A 21,906-nucleotide genomic window follows, 5' to 3' on the forward strand; every position below is an offset into this window, starting at 1 on the left:
TAGCCCCAACAACCCATGTGATCAGGAAGTTGCTTTTCTTCTGTGTTTCTTTTCCCACAGTTCTTCCTCTGGATGTGGATAGTGTTCTTTCTTATATATCCATTTGACTAGTTCTGGATCATTGCATTGCTACTAGTAGACAAGTCCATTATGTTTGATTTTACCAGAGTGTATCAATCTCTGTGTACATTGTTCTCCTGGTTCTGCTCCTTTCACTCTGCATCAATTCCTGGAGGTCATTCCAATTCACATGGGATTCCTCCAATTTATTATTCCTTTCAGCACAATAGTATTTCATCATCAGCATATACCACAGTTCATTCAGCCATTCCCCAATTGGAGGGCATCCCCTCATTTTCCATTTTTTTTGCCACCACAAACAGAGAGACTATCAATATTCATATACAAATCTCTTTATTATCTCTTTGGGGTACAAACATAGCAGTGCTATGGTTTATCAAAGGGTATATAGTCTTTTAGTGCCCTTTGGGCATAGTTCCAAATTGACTTCCAGAATGGTTGGATCAGTTCACAACTCCACCTTGCTATGCATTAATGTCCCAATTTTGCCACACACCCCAAAATTCATTACTTCACTTTGCTGTCATATTAGCCAATGTGCTAGGTGTGAGGTGATACCTTAGAGTTGTTTTTATTTGCATTTCTCTTAATTTAAGAGATTTAGAACATTTTTTTTAATTCTCACTGTATTATTGATCCAAACAGGCACACCCTTGATTGCCCTGTCCTGGAGTTCTGTACTTAGTTTTGTACAAAAAGATCTGGGCCTCCCCTGCCCTGTGAAATGTCTTTTCACCCCAAGGTATGAACTATGTCCTCATCCCAAGCACAGACTGTGATTCCTGGCTTGGTTCTGGGCCCACATGGATCATCCCACTTCAGCCCATACTGTCCTGGGCTAAGACATATGAATTCTCCACAGGTTTTAATTTTCAAGGGGTGTGAGTTGGCTTGTACCACTATTTGCCCCTGCAGGATATTTGGATCTGAATGTTGGTTTGGACTTGTTTCCAAACTGTTGTAGTAGATGTTATGTGGGGGTCTGTGGTTTGCTCTTCTCTCTACAGCTTCTTGATTATTCTGCTCTTCTCTCACCTTAGTGTCTCAGATGTTCCCTGCATACCTTTTGGGTTTTTCTTTTCTTGATAGTTGTTTCACTCCATCTCTTTGTTGGTTCTTTAACCCCTATATTGATTTTGTGGAGATATTTTAATCTTGGTCAGAGAAGCTTCTTGTGGTGACACAGTGCTGCTCTGGTTTATTCCACCATCTTGGCTCCCTAGGCCAGCAAATTCAATCATATTGTTTTACTTTAAATATTATTCTAAATAATATTACTTAAGATAATATTCTAATCAGAATAAAAATGTGTTTTATGCCATTAATGAGTAAAACAAAAAAATCAAAATAGTGTTTATTTCATCTTTATCTAATATTTTATAACATTTGTATCTTGTGCATGTTCAATAACCTATCATATGTTAATGATAGGATATTATATAATTTATTGTTAATATTAATATACTGAGAAGTTTGCTAAAATGTTTTAATGATGGAGCACATAATCAAAGATATTTGGAGATCTCTCATTTATATAAGTAGGAAATTGAGGCAGTTAATTGTGCAGGAGCATATTTAAAGCCTCTTTTCATTTTTCTAAAAATATTAGGAAATAATATTTATCCAAACTAAAATCTTTTTCAGACTTTTCCCTTTAGGAAAGGAAATAGAACAAAAGCCACCTTTAGGGAAAGGGATTAAGACTGAAAACCCATTTTTACTCTTGTCTAGATGTAAGCATTGTTTTTCCACCCACTTGAATTGTTTTACACCATGACTCATGTAAGTGCTAAAATTAGTCAGTAAGTATTTAGTAAGTTCATATTATGTCAATCAGCTAAGTAGCATCTTTTAAGCTTGTAGTATGTGCCAGAGATTGTATTCTGGAATTACAAAGAAAGGAAAAAACAAACAAATAAATAAGTGAATATATAAATGAAGGAATGGATGAACAGACAGACATAGACAGATAGATACATATATACAGAGATAGACAAATAAGAAGTCTGCTCTTAAGAAACTCACTGTCTAATTGGAGACACAATGTACAAAAACCTATATACAAATAGGATAAACACAGAATTAATTGAAGATAAGTAATAGAGAGAAGGAGTTGGTTTTAAGGGGAGTCAGGAAATGCTTTTTGCAGCAGAAGAGATTTAAACTGTGTTTCAAAGGAAGCTAGGGAAGCCAGGGATGTCAGGAGGAATAGAGGAAGTAGGAGAGTATTCCAGTATTGGGAGAAAGTCAGTAAAGATTCCCAGAGTTGGAATATAGAGTGATTTGGGTGAAGAGCAGTAAAAAGCCCATGTCACTGGATTACAGTATATGTGGAGGGAAGGAAGGTAGAAGAAGACTGGAAAAATAGAAGGGGATGGATTGTGAAAGTATTTGAATAGTATAGGATTTTATATTTTATCCTGAAATTGGACCTCCTAGAACCACTGGAAATTGCTGAATATAGAAGTGATATGGTCGGACCTGTTCTTTGGGAAGGAAAATTTGACAGCTGAGTAAAGGATAGACTGAAGTGGAGACAGACTTGAGTCAAGGAGACCAATCAAAAATCTATTGCAATGAGGGTCTGTATCCAGTTAGTCTTAATGTCAAATGAGAAAAGGGAACAAATTCTAGAGAAATAACAAAAATAGTATCAAACCTCTCCTCTTTTTAATATTGAGGTTAAAAAATATCAATAACAGAAAGGAACCCTTCAGTCATTGGGGGAAGTAGTTCAAAAAGGAACTGAACAGTTTTGGAATATTAACCCCCAACTGTATTTTAACACATTATAATCTTTTCCCTGTTTGAAATTCCTTTTGTATTACCAAAAATGGCAGAGAGTCATTGGCAGGCATGAGAGAATATACCAGTTGGGACATTTCTTTCTAAACTAGAAATAATTTGGATGTAGATTATTGTCATATTAAATAATATTGCTCCTGGCAGACCTAAGCATAAAAATGTAGAGCATATCACTAATACTTTTTTATTCTATAATAATAATAATAATAGCTCATTTTGGGGTAAACTCAAGTATTGATTTATTTGAAACATAATAGCTCCTTATTTGACAAATAGAAACATAGGAAGTAGTTTGGACCAAAACCTTATACCATATTCTATAGTAAGTTTCAAATAGATGTGATATAAATATAAACTCTAGGATCACAAGAAAATATGGGAAAGTATTTAGTTACCTTTGACAACTATGGAAGAGGAGATTAAAAAAGAAAAAAAATTGATTCTGTGAAATTGAAAAGGTTTTTCATAAAAAAATCAATGCTGCTAGAATAAGAAGGGAAACTATTGATTAGAAAAATATTTCATCATAAAATCTAATTAACAAGATATCCAGGAAATTGACATAAAAATGTAAAACCAAGTTAAATGACTGAAGGATATGAACAAGTGTTCCTCAAAAGAAGAATTACAAACTTTTGACAACCATGTGGAAGTATGCTTCATATTATTAAAAATAAGAAAATGAGCCTTAAAATAACTCAGGTTTCACTTCACATCCATTAAATTGAACAAAAATGACAAAAAGATGCAGATAGTTAATTCTGGAGGGGTTTCAGAAAGGAGCACATTATTGAGGATTTGTGAATTGGTTTGACCATTGTGTCTAGGAGTTGAAATGATGCTTTAAAAAGTAATTAAAATATCATTTTATTCAGTGGTCCAATTCTAGACAGATATTTTGGAGGAGTAAAAGAGAAAGAAATACCCCAATCATATCAAAATATTCATAACTATATTTTTTATTTGATAATGAACCAAAAGTAAGATGGGTATGTCCAATAATTTAGGAAATTACAACAAATTGTGGCACATGAATATAATGTAATATTATTGTAACAGATAAGTATGAATAATACAGAGAAGCTTTGAAAGACTTAAATGAACTAATGCAGACTGAAGTAAACAGAGCCAATCCAACAATATACAAGACTACAATAATGTAAATAGAAAAAAAATAAAACAAAAGGAATAATATATGATTATAGTGACCTAATTTGGATTTAGAGGAGAGATGACAAAGTACAACTTACTTCTTTTATTTGAAGAAGTAGGAGTCATTTTGATGAGATCTTTTATTTATTTGTTTTTTAAATCAAGAGAAGACTTACTGGATAGGAGAGATAATAGGGGCATAATCATAAATGTATGTTATATAAAAGAAAAAGTAATAAAGAAGACTTTAGAAAAATAATATATTGACATTTTTGGAATAAACATATGTAAAGGATATAAAGGAACTCATTCTACAAGAGGTTCTTCTCTTAAACCACATAGGCAGAAGCTGAAGCATTTGTTTTCTAACACACCATTTGCTAAAGAATAAAAAGAGTTTTCAATTGAATTGGATTGAATTGAATAGGATTATTTGATCATTTCATAATAATAAAATCAGAAACTCTCCTTGCAGGCACATATCCACCCACTGCATTTCAATCAGCTGTGTGTAACAGGCAACTTCAAGGTCCCTGATGCTGTTTCTTTTATGACCCAATTACATTGTTCCCTGTAGACAGATTTATCCCCCTTGACCAGTTTTTAATTCTCAGACTCACCAGAAAGAGCCCTGTATATTTTCTATAATGTCCCAGAAACTTGTATGTAGACTTTAACTGGGCAAATACCATTATATCCATTCTGCAGATGAGAAAATTAAGGGACTGCAAACATAATACTACAAATAACACTATTATTAATGCTAATAGTTACTTTCATGTAGTACTTTAAGGTTTGCAAAGCAATTTGTGAATATTTTCTCATTTTATGTTAATAGTGACCTTGAGATGGAAGCCCTATTATGATCTCCATTTTAAAAATAAGGAAATTGAGATGCTGAAAGTTTAAGTAATTTGCCCAGTCACATTGCTAGAAATTCTATGAGGGCAGATTGGCCTTTAGGACATAATGACTCCCAGTCTAATACTCGAGATCTAGCTGCCTCTAATGGATGTTGTGTAATAGATGATATTTGGAGGGTATATTTGATGGCTACTAGATAACTAATAGATCATGTAGTTCTCTTCTTTTGCTTACCCTCCTCCCTCTATACCTCCCTTCCTCACCTCTTCAAATCTCCCTTCCTCCCCTCTTCTTCCCTTCAGCTTCCCCTTCCCCCTTCTTCTTCAGCCTCCTAAGTCACTCAGGGTGAGCTATGATGTTTCAGAGGAAATGCTCTTTTCTCTTCTTTATCTCAAGTAAGGGTTTATTGGGGAAAAACAGGAAAGATGGAGGATAAGGTAAGAGGGGTGGGATTTCCCAGTTATCTACAATGAGTGTTAGGTTGGAGGATACTGAGAGAAATAGCAATTCAGTCACTAGCAGAAACAGAGTCAGTCAGAGAGAGATATATGGACTATTGTCCTTCTGCCTTCAGATCAGCCAGGTCACTTCCAACTTGATTATTCCAAGTCCCAGAGATAAACCCAGCTTCTTCCTTTAGTCACTACCAACAGCCAACAGTCCCAAAACCAGTCACTGTTGGCTTGGCTCCAAACCGCTTTTCCTGATATTCTAAATGGAATTTTCCTTTGATTGACAGCTGATCAATCTCCATCTTCTCATCCTTTGCATTTTCTTTTAATTTCTCTCTTCTCCACAGTTTTTAAGCTGTTCATTTGTTTCTGACTATGTGACCTCATGGACTTTGTCCATGGGGTTTTCTTATTAAAGATACTAGAGTGGTTTGCCATTTCCTTCTCCAGTGTGTCCCTGTTTTACAGATGAGGAATTGAGGCAAATAGGGATTAAGTAAGGGTCACATAGCTAGTAAACGTTTGAGACTGGATTTGAACTTGGATCTTCCTCACTCCAAAGCTGCATCTCTTTTATCCACTGTTCCACTTGACTTTCCTGTCTTTAATATATATATATATATATGTATATATATGTACATGTATATGTCCAATATATAGTGTTTTTATATGTACAGATATGTGTTCATAATACATACTTAACTAATTGCATAATTTTAGTTGGAAAACACATAAAATCTAACTAGATTTCTCTGTCTCTCTATCTCTCTGTCTCTGTCTCCATCTCTCTTTCTCTGTCTCTGGCTCCCTGTCCCTCTGTTTCTCTATCTCCCTCCCTCCTTCCTTCCTTCTCTTTCTCTCTCCTTTATTTTTCTCCTTGATCTCTAGACAACAATCTCTTAATCCTTTCTGCTCTAATAGAACTGTATTTGTTTCTAAGGAGGTTCAAGGAAATTTTCATCTTTGTGTTTCTTCTCTAGGAGAAACCTTGGCTCATTTGTCAGCCTTCTTTAAGTACTTAGCAGCTAATCATGGAACATGAATTATATAAAACATAATAATATAATTACATTTTACTACTACAGAATATTTGATGTGCTATGTCAACTCAAAAGCATAGGTTCATGATTTATTAAAAGTTTCCAGGAACTATACGGAAGATGTAACATACACACAAGGAGACAGTGTTTATGTGTATGAGATCTTAACACCCCAGGTAGGCTTTGAGACACTTCAAGAAAGTTTTTAAGGTGCTCTGGTTTCCACATTGTGAAGCAACAACAACACAAAGCTTTCATGTGGTATTTAGTTTGCTTGGAAATCCCACGAGGACATAGAGTTTCTTTTCACTTGTTGCTTTATTTGCCATGCTGTTTGATTAAATTCTTTTACCTTGTATTAATGTGTGCTCTAGTCAGTTTGAAAAAAGCAAATACATGGCTGGAGCCTTATGCTTTACTGTTTGGAGTGGGTACTATCCCACAGAGAACCCCACAGCTGGGGAGAGCTGGCTCACTCTTGTATGTGTATGTATATACAGATGATTTATTTTAAAAAACAATCTTCTGAAGCAACAGATCTCAAACTTTTCTTCTCAGCACCCCTTTACACCTTAAACAGTCATTAAAGACAAAAGATTTTTAGGGGTTATATCTAATAATATTTAACATATTTGAAATGAAAATGTCTTTGTATTATGAGGAAAATTATTTTACATCACAGAATACCCCAAAGCATCTTGGGGACCTCTAGAGAGATCCTGAATCTTCTAGAAGTACCTTAAGGAAGTATTAATACTAAGCATAAAAATTATAAGTTCACATTTATATAGTGGTCAAACATTTCAAAGTACTTTAAAAATATCATCTCATTTTATCCTTATCATAACCATGGGAGGTAACATTGTTATTCCCATTTTATAGATCAAGAAAGTGAGGCTGAGAGAGAGTATGTGAGTCTCCCAGTCACACAACTAGTAAGTTTTGACCTCAGATCTGGGTAGCTTTAGGTCTAATGGATTCAGACAGCTTTTGTCTTTTTTTTTTTTCATTATATCTTCATGTACCACTAGAATGTAAGTTCTTTGATGTCTAAAACTATCTTGATTGTTTATGTTTGTCTCCCCAGAGTTTAACACTGTATCTGGCATGTAATAAACATTTAATAAATGCTGTGTTGGGGGGCAGCTAGGTGGCTCAGTGGATTGAGAGCCAGGCCTAGAGATAAGAGGTCCTGGGTTCAAATTTTCCCTCAGATATTTCCTAGCTCTGTGACCCTGGACAAGTCATTGAATCTCAATTGCCCAGCCTTTACTGTTCTGCCTTGGAACCATTACTTAGTTTTTATTCTAAGACAGAAGGTAAATGATTGAAAACATGCTTCATTTGTATGTTGGTCATCTGTTGTCCATCACATCAGATAACATGTAAAATGCTTTTCAAACCATAAAGTACTAGCTCTTATTGTTATTATTATTATTTTTAAACACTTCCCTTCTGTCTTAGAATAGACCAATTTGTATTTGCCTTTGTATGTGGAGGCTCATCCATTTCATAGCTTTAAGACTTCTCAATAGATGAATTATCCATCAGAAACCTTAAGTTCATTTTGATCAATCTGATTCATTCATTCAGCTACCATTTTCTAAAGACTGGAGACTGGCACCAGAGTCAAGAGTTAAGACCAAAATTATTCAAGCTCTGAATGTATATTTTTCTTTATTTTTTTCCTATTTTCTAACTTTGCATTCCTTGTATCATGAGGTCTTTCATCCAAACTATCAATAAGCTAGAGCTTTATAGATAATAGCTATCTAGGTGTAAGAATAGCCTCCTGGACTTTGAGAAATTTACAGATAAGAAAACTTCATAAAACACATTCAAATCCAAGAAGGCAGGCCCCAAATAAAAATAAACTTTGAGGGGATCCAGACTCTTCTTACAACATGATGAATATATCTTCTTTTAATTCTTCAGTGACAGTTTTTTCCTCCTATTCCTCAAAATTCTTTCCATCAACCACATACTTGTCCATTTTTTCTCTGTGTGACACTCCTTTTTAATTCATTATAGATTGTTAGTTCCCACTTCTTACAGTCATGCAAAACTGATAGTCTTAATATTAATATTAACAAGATGTACCATCTTGTCTGAGAGAAATTTGGGGTAATTAAAGTTTTCCGTTGCCCTCAATTCCTATAGAACCTCCTCAAGGACCTCCATAACCACCAAAAGAATTTAGCCTGGCCATTCACAAGGTAAGACAAGTGGATGGAAAATGGCTAGCATGAACAACCTATCAATCTTTTTTTCTATTATAAATTTTGTTTTATTTCTTCCCCAATTACATGTAAAAATAGCTTCCAACATTTTAGTCTTATTAAAGCTGTATGTATTTATGGGATAGATAGTATAAACAGACAATGAGTTGGGGCCAGAATTAAAAAGTAGATGATTGTGCTAGATTGACTTTAGGAGGCTGAAAACTCCTTTAATGGAGAGAATATTCACACTAACAAAAATTTAATCACATTGATTAGTATGCCTTAAAATTTAGTCATATTAGACAAAATTGTGTCATATTGAAATTAAGGTTTACAAATTTTGTTTTTTCTTGGAGGAAGGATTTGATAGCAAATAAAGGCCAATGATTTAAGTAGTATAAGGATTTTGTCAGTATATTTTCAGGTGAAGAAAATGAGGTTCAAAGAGCTAACATATATTACCTATAATTACCCTTTCTCTACCATGTACTTTGAGAGCCAATGATATTGGATGAATTATTATAATATGATTATATGTATATGTTTATAAATATACATACATATAAATATATATATATATGTGTGTGTGTGTATATGTATAACTACTATTTCTTGAACAAGAGGGGATGGAAAGAGTTGAAAGAGAATAAATATTTATATAGTGTCTTCTGTGTGCCAGGCATCGTGCTAAGCACTTTATAAATATTTTCTCATTTGATCCTCACAACAAACCCATAAGGTACCTGCTCTTGTTATTCCCATTTTATAATTGAGGAAACTGAGGCAAAGGTTAGGTGATTTGCCCAGAGTCACACAGCTAGTAAATGTGTGAGGCTGGATTTGAACTCAGATATTCCTGTCTCCAGACCCAGCACTCTGCACACTGTTGTGTCATCTAGCTAGTTCCTTTTCCATGTTATGGGCATTTTCACTGGCTGTCTCCATATAGACAGAAAATATTCTCTTTCATCTCTGACTTTCCTGGCTTCCTTTGAGTCCCAGCTAAAATTCCACTTTCTACAGGAAACCATTTTCTAATTGTCATTCCTTCTCTCTGTTGATTATCTCCAATTTATTCTCTATATGTCTTGTTTGTACTTAATTGTTTGCATGTTGTCTTTCCCATTAGACTCTAAGCTCTTTGGCAATAGACTGTCTTTTATCTTTCTTTGTATTCTATGTACATAATTCAGTGTCTAACATATAATAGGTCTTTAATAAATGATTATTGATTGACTTACTCTGAAGTTTTTATATTGAAATTTAAACCCAATACTTTCCTGACTCCCAATTCCAGGGGCCTTTCCTTTCTTTCTTTCTCAAAATGATCTCTCTTTCTCAATTAAATTGATAATGAGAATTTTATCCATTATGTTTCATAGAAATATTTTCATTGATTCGGGAGAGAGAAATGAATTCTTAAAAGAATTTCCATGTTGAGTGAATACTGGAAAAGGAACATTTCGTGACCTCTTATCTCATATCCTCTCATATCATAGAAGTGATTTGTCTACCTCAACTCCTAAGCAATTCTAACATGTTAAAAATAGTCTAACACTAAACTAGCCATCATCAAAAATAATATCAAGGTGCTGATGACAACATATTCTAGGGAAGTGCAATTTGAAGGAGAATAAATAACACCCACAGCTTTTATTTCTCCCAAATTACAGACCTAACTTCATTTGAAAGATTGAATTTTTTTTTGTTTCCTGCAACCTATATAACATATTCAGGACACATGATTACAATTTTACTTTATAACTTTGAAGTGGAATTTCAAGACCTAACAGCATATTTCAATAAGAAAGTAGAATGAAAAAAATAGAATTAATTTTATAGCTCCTTCCTCTCTCAGTTAAGAGAGAAGGCATGCCTTTATTTACTATTGAGAATAGAGAAGATTGTTGAGTAGTGTCTGAAGATTTTTGATCTTGGTGGCAAAATTGACTCACTGTCATCAATTATAATTACTCAGGATTACTGATATCCCATAACCAGCCAAGATAAACAGTTATGGGGTCAATAACCAGGGAAATTGTAAGTAGCAGCGATTTAAGGGGAAGTCATTGTCAAGGGGCTTCAAAGGAAGAAACTGGTGCAGACCCCAATATCTGGTTAAAGTAAAAAGTTTAGCAACAGGCACCCAGATACTGGTATCTAGTCCCTATGAAGACTAAGGAAGTGAGGGAGCATCCCAAATCCAAAGAGACCAAATTAATGGAAACAAGGTAGGAGCTTGGCTACAATTAATACAGAGGAGGGTCTTGTTACTGGAAATGGGGTACTGAGTAAAAGCAGAATCAGAATCAGAATCAGAAGCTCAGCAAGACAAGATAAACTATTGTATTGGGGATGTACACATGTAGCATCCTTATCTAGCAACAAGTCAAGATAAACCCAGAGGAGAAGAAGATCTATCTATCTATCTATCTATCTATCTATCTATCTATCTATCTATCTATCTATCTATCTTTCTTTCTATCTATCTATCTATCTATCTATCTATCTATCTATCTATCTATCTATCTATGTTTGTTTGTTTGTTTCTGTGTGTGTCTATCATCTGATTCTTAATTAAGATGCTCAACTTTTTGGGGGGAGGTGGTGTCGTGGAGCTCTTTCTCTAGTGAAGCCTGTAAACCTTCTCAGAACAATACACTTAAATACATAAAATAAAATGTATAATATTACAAAGGAAATGAAATAGATTGAAGTACAGTTATCAAAATGTCTAAACAAAACAAAACATTTTTACCATGACTAGGTAAAGAATCTCTTCTATCCATGTCATTCTTGTACCTTTTTTTAAAGCACATTTCTTTTAGCTGTTTTTCTTTTCTCCATAACAAGACATCTGCAGTTCATACTTAAAGCCCTAAATGTAAGGACCATTATTTATTATGATGATTTTAGTGAGCTGAGAACTACAGTAACTCTGGATTGCCTCTATTTTTAGTATTATTTGGAGATTCACAGGAATAAGTGGAAAATGATGAATAGCTAAGTTTTCCCTGGCCATATTATTAGAACTTTAGGAAAAAATGTCCTGTAAAAAATTGATTGTTTGATAAACTACCTGCATCCACCAGAGGAGCTTGATGGAACAGTAGATAGAGCATTTAGCCTATCAGGAAAGACATCTCCTGAGTTCAAATCTGGTCTCAGATTCTTATTAACCTTGCAGTCCCGAGCAACTCACTTAATTCTGTTTTCCTCAGTTTCTTCATCTGTAAAATTAGATAAAGAAGGAATTGTCAAACCACTCCAATATCTTTGCCAAGAAAATTCCACACAGGGTGATAAAGAGTCAGACACTACTGAAACAACAGAACACTAAATCCACCAGAAGGAATAGAAACAAATCATTTACACAGAATGATTCCTAGCCAGGTTTTTTGATGGGTGCTCTTTGTAGCAATATGCTGTCAGGGCCGGGATTTGGGAAGGTATGGTATGGTTTCTTTAGGTTTGAGTTCATCTGGGTCATCAGAGGTCCACAACCTGAGAATTGATATTGGACTCAAGTTAAACCTACCTGATCTCAGCAAAAAGTAGGGTGGAAACTCCTGAAATGTTAGGGGTTACAGAATTCCTGATAGAGAGCTAGCAACAAAGAGGGTTCATCATTTTTCCTTTTTACAAACAATTTTTTTAATCATTAAAATAATTTCCTTTTTTGTAGTATTTTGGGTACATATCAGTAATTTCCTTCCCTTTATTTGTAGGAGTTTAAAGGTTGGGACCAACTAGATGGGCTGGAGATTTTAGAGCTGGAAAATTTCTCAGTGGTCAAAGATCCCTTGCCCCTTCACTTCATAAATGTGAGAAGTGATGCTCATACAAGATGAGGGACTTGACCATAGTCTCACAGGTACTAAGTGGACTAGTTGGAATCCAGACCAAGATAACTGAGATGAAATTGTACTCTTTGCACTGCTCCTCATGGGAAACACTGTATCAGCATATTCTTTTATCTATAAATAAAAGGATCTAGTATGCTACCCAGGACCCCAGGGCTAGGGATTAGATCTGGGTTTTTCCTGGTTTAGGGAATGGCCAGGTAAGAAAACTCCTTTTACCAAAGGCCATCAGTAATATTTCTTCAATTTACAGTCCTACAGAGGTGTCTAGGAAATGGAGAGGGGAAGTGAGTTGCCCACAGTTAGAGAGCCAGCATTTGACAGAAGTGGGAATTGATTCCAGGTTTTCCTGACTCAAAGGCTAATTTTCTAACCGATAAGACAAACAGCATCATTACAATGATAAAAATAATTTATTATTGTTGTCAAGTTGCTTCAGTCTTGCCTGACCATTCCTGACTTCATTTGGAATTTTTTGGCAAAAAATACTGGGATGTTTTGCCATTTCCTACTCCAGATCATTTTACAATTGAGGAACTGAGGCAAATAGAGTTGAGTCACTTAACTAGGGACACACAGATAATAATTGTCTAAGCTCAAATTTGAACTCAGATCTTTCTGAATCCAAGCCTCATGCTCTATCTACTGTGCCACCTTGTTGCTCAAGAAGAATAATAGCTAACATTTATATAGTATTTACTATATGTGAACCATTGCTTTACAATGATCTCATTTTAGCTTCACAATAATCCTTGGAAGTAGGTAATAAAGATACACAAATATATGTATATATGTATGTGTATACACATATGTGCATATATCTGTATATATGTAAATAATTATATCTGTGTGTAGACATATAGATATTTATTTTTAAAACTACTTTGGACTGAAATGAATATTACTATAGTTTTGGAAACATGGAGAGGTCTTTCTAGCATTATAGCTGTATAAGGCAAAAGAGTGACAAACAATAAATTACATTGGGGTGGGTGGAAGAAAAGATAATCTAAGTTTCCTAAGGAGTTTTCTTTATCTCCCAAATAACTTTTTTTCCCTCCCCATTGCCAAAGGAAATGGCCTTGAGGCATGTTCTGGGTTGAGGACAATAGAATCTTTGCCAGAAATAGTTGACAACTTACTCTTGATATTTTTCTAATAAGGAATGTTAATATATTAAAAAAGATAGCACTGCAGTTTTTACATTTCCAAAGTGAAGATATATCTTTATAAAGGGAAGGAAGGAGAGAATTGGCATTTATTAAGATCCTGCAATGTGCCAAGTATTTTATAAATGTTATTTCATTTGATCTTCATAACAATCTAGTGAAGTAGTTACTATAATCTCCATTTTGAAATTGAGGAAACTGAGGCAATTAAGCTATCTGTACATAGACATACACCTAGTATCTGAGTTCAGATTTGAACTCAGCTCTTCTTGACTCCAGACTCATATATGCAGTATGGAAAAGAGGATAGGAACCACAAATCATAGGTAATAAAATATATTACAGCAGTCAACATTTAGGTAATTTTAGAAAAGACTCTCAGTATGAAAAGTGCATCATAAACTCAGAATAGCCAGTGGTTGCTGTACTCTGGTCTAGAGTTTCCTTAGAATCTGCCCCCCCACAATGATTTGTTATCAGGCAGGCTTAACTCCAACCCAAATGGACCTCTGAGATTTCAGGGCTCTGCAGGCCCTGATGGACCTAGAAGAACCATAGCATGCTTTACCAGTCTCTGACCTTCCCAGGAGCCTCCTATTTGCACCCCCAATTGCTGGGTTTGACCTTCAGAGTCTGATTCCAGGGGTACTGCATTGTGTACCCAACTTTTAAAATTATAGCTCAGGAGACATACCAAATTACTTCCCATTAGTAGTGAACCAATGGATTCACAATTCTTACAGAAGTCATTTATTAAACTGGCTATGTTTGTGGAGTATTTGAAGAGGGGAAGGCATAAACATATTGTATATAGCTGACCAGACAATTATCATAGCTCTAATTTGAGACTATTGCTAATTGGATGTGTTTATCATGGAGAGGGAGAAATCTTATGGAGAATAGGATCACGCCAATGTCTCATTTACAGTTAATGCTAAATGAATACTTTTTTGATTGATTGACTATTTAAAGGCCTATGAAGAAAGCTTAGTCTTGCTCTATTTGACCATTGAAGACAGAACTGGGAACAATGGGTGGAATTTAAAAAGAGACCAAAAAAAAAAAAAAAGACTTGTTATAAAGAAAATCTCCCAAGTAGAGCTAGTTAAAATTGGAATGAGCTGTCTTCAGAAAAAGTGCTTTCCCTCTCCTAGAAATCTTCAGATTAAGGCTGATAAAGGTAATGTCATTTAGCAGAAAGGACTTTGGCTTTCTATTCAGGAGACTTGAGTTCAAAGTTTACCTCTAATGCTTACAATCTCTATGTCTTTTGGCATATTGCTTAATCTTCCTGAGCCTCAGTTTCCTCATCTATAACATGAAATTTTTTTTGTGTAGGGTAATAATAATGATAACAATAGATAACACTTATGTGCTGGACACCTTGCTTGATTATCTCATTTGATCTTCATGACCACTGTGGGAGAGAGGTATTATTTTTATCTCTATATTACACATGAGGAAACTGAGGTAGACGGAGGATAAATGACTTGCCCAGGATCACATAGCAAAAAAAAGACTAGATCTGAACTTGAATTTTCCTGACTCCAGGCTCAGTGCTCTATTTACCACACCATTAAGGTCCCTTTTAGTTTTATATTTGCACGCTTATGTTTTTGAGGGGATTCTAAATCAGCTACTCATTGACTAGACATCCTTTAAATTTTCATTTGATTGTGTGAGGTGAGAAACAGCTCTGAAATAACCATAGGGTCTGGACTGGCAGGAGCCCACAACTTGAAATTAAATGAAAACACAAAACATGATGAGGGGTGATTTGGGGAGAACTTGGCCCCTTTAAAGCCTCTTTCTGGGAAGACACCCAGACTTGAGATTGATCATTACTCAACTAGGACATGAAAATAGCATTAATGCCTGTAATCTTTCTGGCAGACTTGCTCCCAATGAAAGCCAAAGCAGAGTATGTATGTGATCTGTCCAAATGTACCCCTTATGGCATCTCAGGTCATGAAGCTCAAATCTTCAACAACTGTTTAGTTAATACAGAAGTAAACATTCACTGACTCAAGAAACATTTATTAGTTACTATACATATTAAATGACACTCTAAGTCTTGGGGATGGAATAACAAACTTGAAGATAGTCCCTGTCCTGAAGGTGCTTTTAGAAATAGAATCCAAGGGGCAGCGAGGTGACTTAGTGGATAGAGCTACAGGTTTAGGGATGGGAAAGTACTGGGTTCAAATTTGGCCTCAGATATTTTCTAGCTGTGTGACCTTGACCAAGTATCTTAACTCCATTAGCCAACTCTTATTATTCTTCTGCCTTTGGAACTGATCATCTGTAGCAATTCTGAAACAGAATATGGTAAGGGATTTTAATTTTTAATGCTGTTTGTTTTTTTAAAGAAGTAAAAACGGGTCTAGACCTTGGAGAGTTAGTTACAACCCAATTCATGTTTAGTTGGCTTGATCTGGTTTTGTCCAAATGGCTCAGCATGACTAGCTTTGAATAATTTTGAATTGTTGCTGGAGTTTTAAAAAAAATCCAGAAATGCCATATCTGATTCTTGATGGACCAGAGTTTTCCTTTGTCAATTTCCGTCTTTTTTAGTGCAAAAATAATGAAAAGAAGATTGGACTGCTCGTATAAAATGAGTCTCAATTGTAATTAGAAAACATCTTTGCTGCAACCCAATGTATGAATTTTTGGTGTGTGTGTAAAGGTTTTTCAAACATGACTGTTATACCCAGTGGATATGAGACCTGGTGAATGGTACCTTAGTTACTTTACTATCTAAGAAGAAAAGGTGTTCCAGGTAAATTAAAAGAATTAGCAAGATTGCAAGGGTCACGTTTAACCTATATTATTCAACCATCTAGTTCAATGTATGTCTATGTATATTTGTGTATGCTTCTATCCCTATATGTCTGTTAATCTTTTCAAAGGCGATATGATGTAATGGATAGAAAGCCAATCTCAGATCTAGGAAGATCTATGTTCAAGTCACAACTCTAACACAGATTGAGGTGTGTGACTCTGGGTAAGTCATTTTAGCTCGAAGTGTTAGGAAGCAATTCTCTAAGGCTAAAAGTTGTAGAAAGGTTCTAATTTCTATTAACGAAGAAAGTTTCCTTATTCAGGAATTCTCTATACAAATGAACTCTTAATAAAAGTTGTTATTATATACACATAGATTATATATATATATATATTCATATAAAAACATATATGCCTATAGGTATGTGTATACAGTCACATATACACACTGGGGAATCAGGGGAAAACTCACAGTCTTGACTTTCTTCTGATTATTATTAACATTTGAGTATTCAGGGCCACCCACACCCAGCAGAGAGTATAAAATAGACTTAGCTCTGCCTCTGCTTCTAGCCTTGGAATAGATTGGCACAGAAGAAAGACTACTGAATTTGAAATCAGAAAAATTGTGTTAAACTCCCAGTCCTGCTACTTACTGCTTACAAAATATTGTTTTAAACCTTTCCTTTGGTCAGTTCTAAGACAGGAGAGCCACAAAGGGCTAGGCAAATGGTGTTGAATGACTAGCCTAGAGTCACACAGTTAGGAAGTGTCTGAGGTCATATTTGGACCCAGGACTTCCATACTCCTGGCCAGGAGCTCTATCCATTATGCTACCTAGCTGCCCAACTTATGTGATTATGTGGGACTTTCCTCATCAATAAAGTAAAATGTGTTTTTTTCCCACCTCAATCAAATAAATATAACCTCTATCAGCCCTACATCTAAGATCTTATTATAATCTCTGGTCTAGCTTTAGGCCCCAAAAGGAAAACAAATTTGAACTAATTTTTTTTTCATAATGAGCAAGTAGCTGTAGTAATAGACTAGGGTCCTTTTAGCCCCCTTTTGGAGGAGTGGTACAGAATGCTGTTACTGCTGTTCAGTTGTTTTAGTCATGTTCAACCCCCAGCCTCCTATCCTCCCAGCACCTTGCTACCAAGAGTGTCCAACAAAAAGCCTCAAAAGAGCACATTCTGTATGAATAATCTGTTGTTTTTAAATGATGGATTTGTTGTTCTGCCATTTCAGTCTTGTCCAGCTCTTCATGTCCCCATTTGAAGTTTTCTTGGCAAAGATACTGGAGTGGTTTGCCATTTCCTTCTCCAGTTCATTTTACAGATGAGGAAACTGAGGCAAAGAATTAAGTGATTTGCTCAGGGTCACATAGCTAATAAGTATCAGAGGCCAGATTTGAACTTAGGTAGATAAGTCTTCCTAACTTTGGGTCCAGCATTCTTTCCTTTATGCTACTTAGTTCCCTCTAGTATTCAGGTATTTGAGAAACCTTCAGATGCAAGAGAAATTAGTCTCATTCTGACTGAGCCCAGTGGCAGAAGTGGGAGGATTACATAGAATGTACACCTTAGTTCAGGGGAAGGAAGAACTTTGTAGAATGGACTGCCTCATGGAGTTAGTATCATTGCATCCTTTGAAGTAACTGCGAGCAACAAATTTTCATGGGAATAATGCAGAGTATCCTCAGTCACTCAAACTCAGTAGAGTTTGGACAAAACGAATCCCTCCAATATCTCTTCTTCAGCTCGGTGGAATGGTGGATAAAGAAGATGATCTCAGGCAGTAGAATTCGAATGTGACCTCAGACACCAGGTATATGACCCAAGGCAGTCATTTAGCCTCAATCTAATCTTGGTTTCCTCATTTGTAAAATGGGGAAGAAAATAGCCTCTAAATTCCAGGGTTTTCCTGAGGAGAAAATGAGCTAATATTTGGAAAGCCCTTTGCAAACTTTGAATCACTAGATAAATGCTAGCTATAGCAATATAAATGTTATTATTCCTATTATTATAACAATGATTATATTCCAACTGTAAGTCTGTACTTCTCTGAAGGTCTGGCACGACACTTAGCATGTGATATATACTTGACAATTGATAACTATTTGATAAATGAATGACTGCAAATGCAGAGAGCAAACAGCCTCTGCCTTTAGGTCATTAATAATGTTTCTAGTTTCCTGTCCTTGCCGATTTTCTATTGTCATAAGCTGTTGGTGGCAAACAGATCAGGCTTGACCAGGAGTCAGGATCAGAAATCCAGCAAAGCAGCCAGGGTCGGGCAGGAAGGTATAAACAGAATATGAATTAAAGCCAGGGACATCAGGAAAGGTAGAGAGAAGAGGGCAGACACTATAGCACTAGGTAGGCAATTCTCTTCTAAAATATAGAATGTCAAACAGTCAGTCATCTTACCCTGGACTCTCATACTGTCAGATTGTCATCAAGAACTGGAGTAGAGGAGCTATGGGATATTTTTTGCTCTCTGCCTAATTTTTGCTTCCTACTAGATTTGAGAGAAGAACAAAAATGGTTTATAAGTGTGATAGAGCACCCACAGGGTGCAGCTCGATTCTGGTTAATGAAGTGGCAGAAGATTAGTTCTCTCCTTTGTGGTTAAGCAGAGAAAGTACACTTTTCCCACTCTGTGAAAGCCTTGGGAAGCAGAAAGGCATAATAGATAGAGATCTAGCTTGGATACTAGGAAGACTTCAATTCAAGTCCTGCCTCTGATATATAATAAATATGTCACTTTAGTCAAGTCACTTGATCTCTAGTCAAATACCTAAGATTTTAAGTCAGGAAGCTGCTGACCTGCCTTAGCAGCCCAATTCCTCCCCTGGGTGTTCCCTACCCCAGTGAAATCACAGATATGGTCCCTATCTTTACTCTTATCATTGTCTTAACTACTGGAAATCTCTGTTTTGTATCTGCCTATTTGTCCCTCTATTACACACACACACACACACACACACACACACACACACACATACACAAACAATCCTGTTAATTAAGGATTGTTAAACTGAGTGCCAATTAAGTGAAATTTCACTTTATTTAAAAAGTATCTATCATGGAAAATTTGCCTCATTCTGAGGTTAGATGTTCAAGGATTTCAATGGTCCATGGAGAATTGCTCACAATCAACTGCAGTGTTTCCCTTACTTACTTATTTTCCTTTTAACCTCCTTATCAAGCATAGTATCCTAATTACTAGAATAGAAATCTAAATTTTCAATTCCCAATCCCAAATCCCTCCATAATGATTTATGTTCTTTGTTTTTTTTTTTAATCCAATGGAACTGAAACTTAGAGAAATATGTAATCTGTATACTATACAAGCATATGGCCAACTGAGAAAATATTTCTGACTAGTCTATTTATGTAGCAGAGGATAAAACAATAAAATAGTTGTAGCTATAAACCCCACCTGTTTTTTTTTTTCTTTATGAAAAATACTTTCTTTAGAAATAACCTAGCAAATCTCTAGGTCTCCATACATTCTGATTAGCTCCATCTCCCCATTTGCCTTATTGGTGAAAGTGTTGACTTCTCCCAGGAATTCAAAGATCTCTTCCAGTGTTTCAAAGTACTTTGTATTATATGTCTTCTATATACCTCCCACAGAGCTTAGCATGGTGCTGGACACATAATATGTGCTCAGCAAGTGTACTTATTGAGTGATTGATTGATTTGTAAGTGGTTACATTCACTTCCTTCCTACAATGTGTCTGACTCCAGATGTAAAATGTAGTCGGTGATGAGTGATTAATGGGAAGTTGGGATGGTTGGTCTGCTTTAAGCATGATAATAACTCACATGTATATAGCAGTTTAATGTTTGCCAAGCATTATCCTCATAGCACATCTGTGAAGTTGGTAGAGCAGGTATCATTAGCTTCATTTTTATAGCTTAGGAAAACTAGGCTTTAAAATATTATGATTCACCTATGCAGAGTCATGACTGGGAATTTTTGCCCCTGGGGCAAGTGGCAGAAAGAGGAAGTGGTAAATTTATTAGGATAGAAAGCATAAACCAGACCATCACTAGGCTTCAAGGGAAACTTGCCCTGTCAAAAGGCCATTGAAATGACTTCAGAAGTGGGTACAGGAGAGGGTGAAATACTTTGAAGAGCTGCTTTTAGGGATAACTAATTTTCCTTACTAAGAGAAATCTCTATCCTGTCCTGGTTTTAGTTATGTGACCCTGATTACATGGTTAGTAAAGCCTTGACAGAGAGGAACCTGGGTCTCCTGATTCCAAGCCCAACTGTACTACTTTACTACACTGAAGAATGAAAATTCACTTAAAATCTAGTCAAATCAGGGATAATGATTCTTAAAGAGAATTTTCTTAGTCCTTTAAGTGTTTCTTTATAGAATATCAACAGTTTGAGAGAGAAAGAATCAGGTAAATGCTTAATGAGAGAAGAAGAGAAAATATATTAGAAGTAATGATTTTGTTGAATAAGGAAGTAGAATCCTATTTGCAAGCTTATTTGCATCTAACTTTCAGGAATGCTGTCCCATTAACTGAAGATACAATGTGCAAGCCCTATTCTTTGAATGATGAATAGTCTTATTCTTCTTTATAATCTCCTAACCTATAAGGTCTTCTAACTTTTATAATAGCCTAGCACAATACTTTATATAGAATAATAATGATGTGATATTTACATAATGTTTTAAGGTTTTCCAAAGCATATTACTTATTCTAAATTGGTCCTTGAAAATTTTATGGGGCAAAAACTATAGGTATTATTATTATTAGTGCCTGGGGGTATGCAAAGAGAACTATCAATTCTGGTGAGAGTTCTTGACAAGCCCTTTTCAGGGCTCTTCATCCACTTTGGTGTCTATTTGTCATCCAACTTTCACCTGTGACCCCAAGAAGCTGTAGCATGCACTAAACCAGGTGGAGGGAACTGACAGGTCTCAAACTCATCAATGACTTAGGGAGATGTCTACACCAAGCACATGGAGACTCCCTCCTCCTGGTAAAATGGGTGGCTGAGAATGATTTGTTCCAAAGATCATTAAATGGCTGAAGCAGGTGCTAAGGAGGTCTATGAGCTTGGTCAGACATCAAAGATATCAAAGTCATCCACTGCATCTCAGGTCATCACTAACTTTTCCCTTCCACTGGAATTTAATGGAAGACAGAGTGAGGCTGACCACTTGGCGCAACTCTACCTCACTAATATGCAATTCACTTACAAATCAAGACAACACCCTATGATGTCATTGGTGCTCTTTGAATACAAAGTATAGAACAACATCAATAGGTGTTATTGCTATTTTTCCCTTTACCAGATTAAAAAAATACAACCTGAAGTTTGGAGAGTTTTAGTGATTTGCCCATTACGTAACTGTCAGAAGTGGAATTTCATCATGAGTCTCTGATTCCAAATCTAGTACTCTTTCTATTTATCCTAGATAGTGAAATGAATCTGTGATCTCA

The sequence above is a fragment of the Monodelphis domestica genome, chromosome 2, assembly GCF_027887165.1.
Source record: "Monodelphis domestica isolate mMonDom1 chromosome 2, mMonDom1.pri, whole genome shotgun sequence".
NCBI lineage: Eukaryota > Metazoa > Chordata > Mammalia > Didelphimorphia > Didelphidae > Monodelphis > Monodelphis domestica.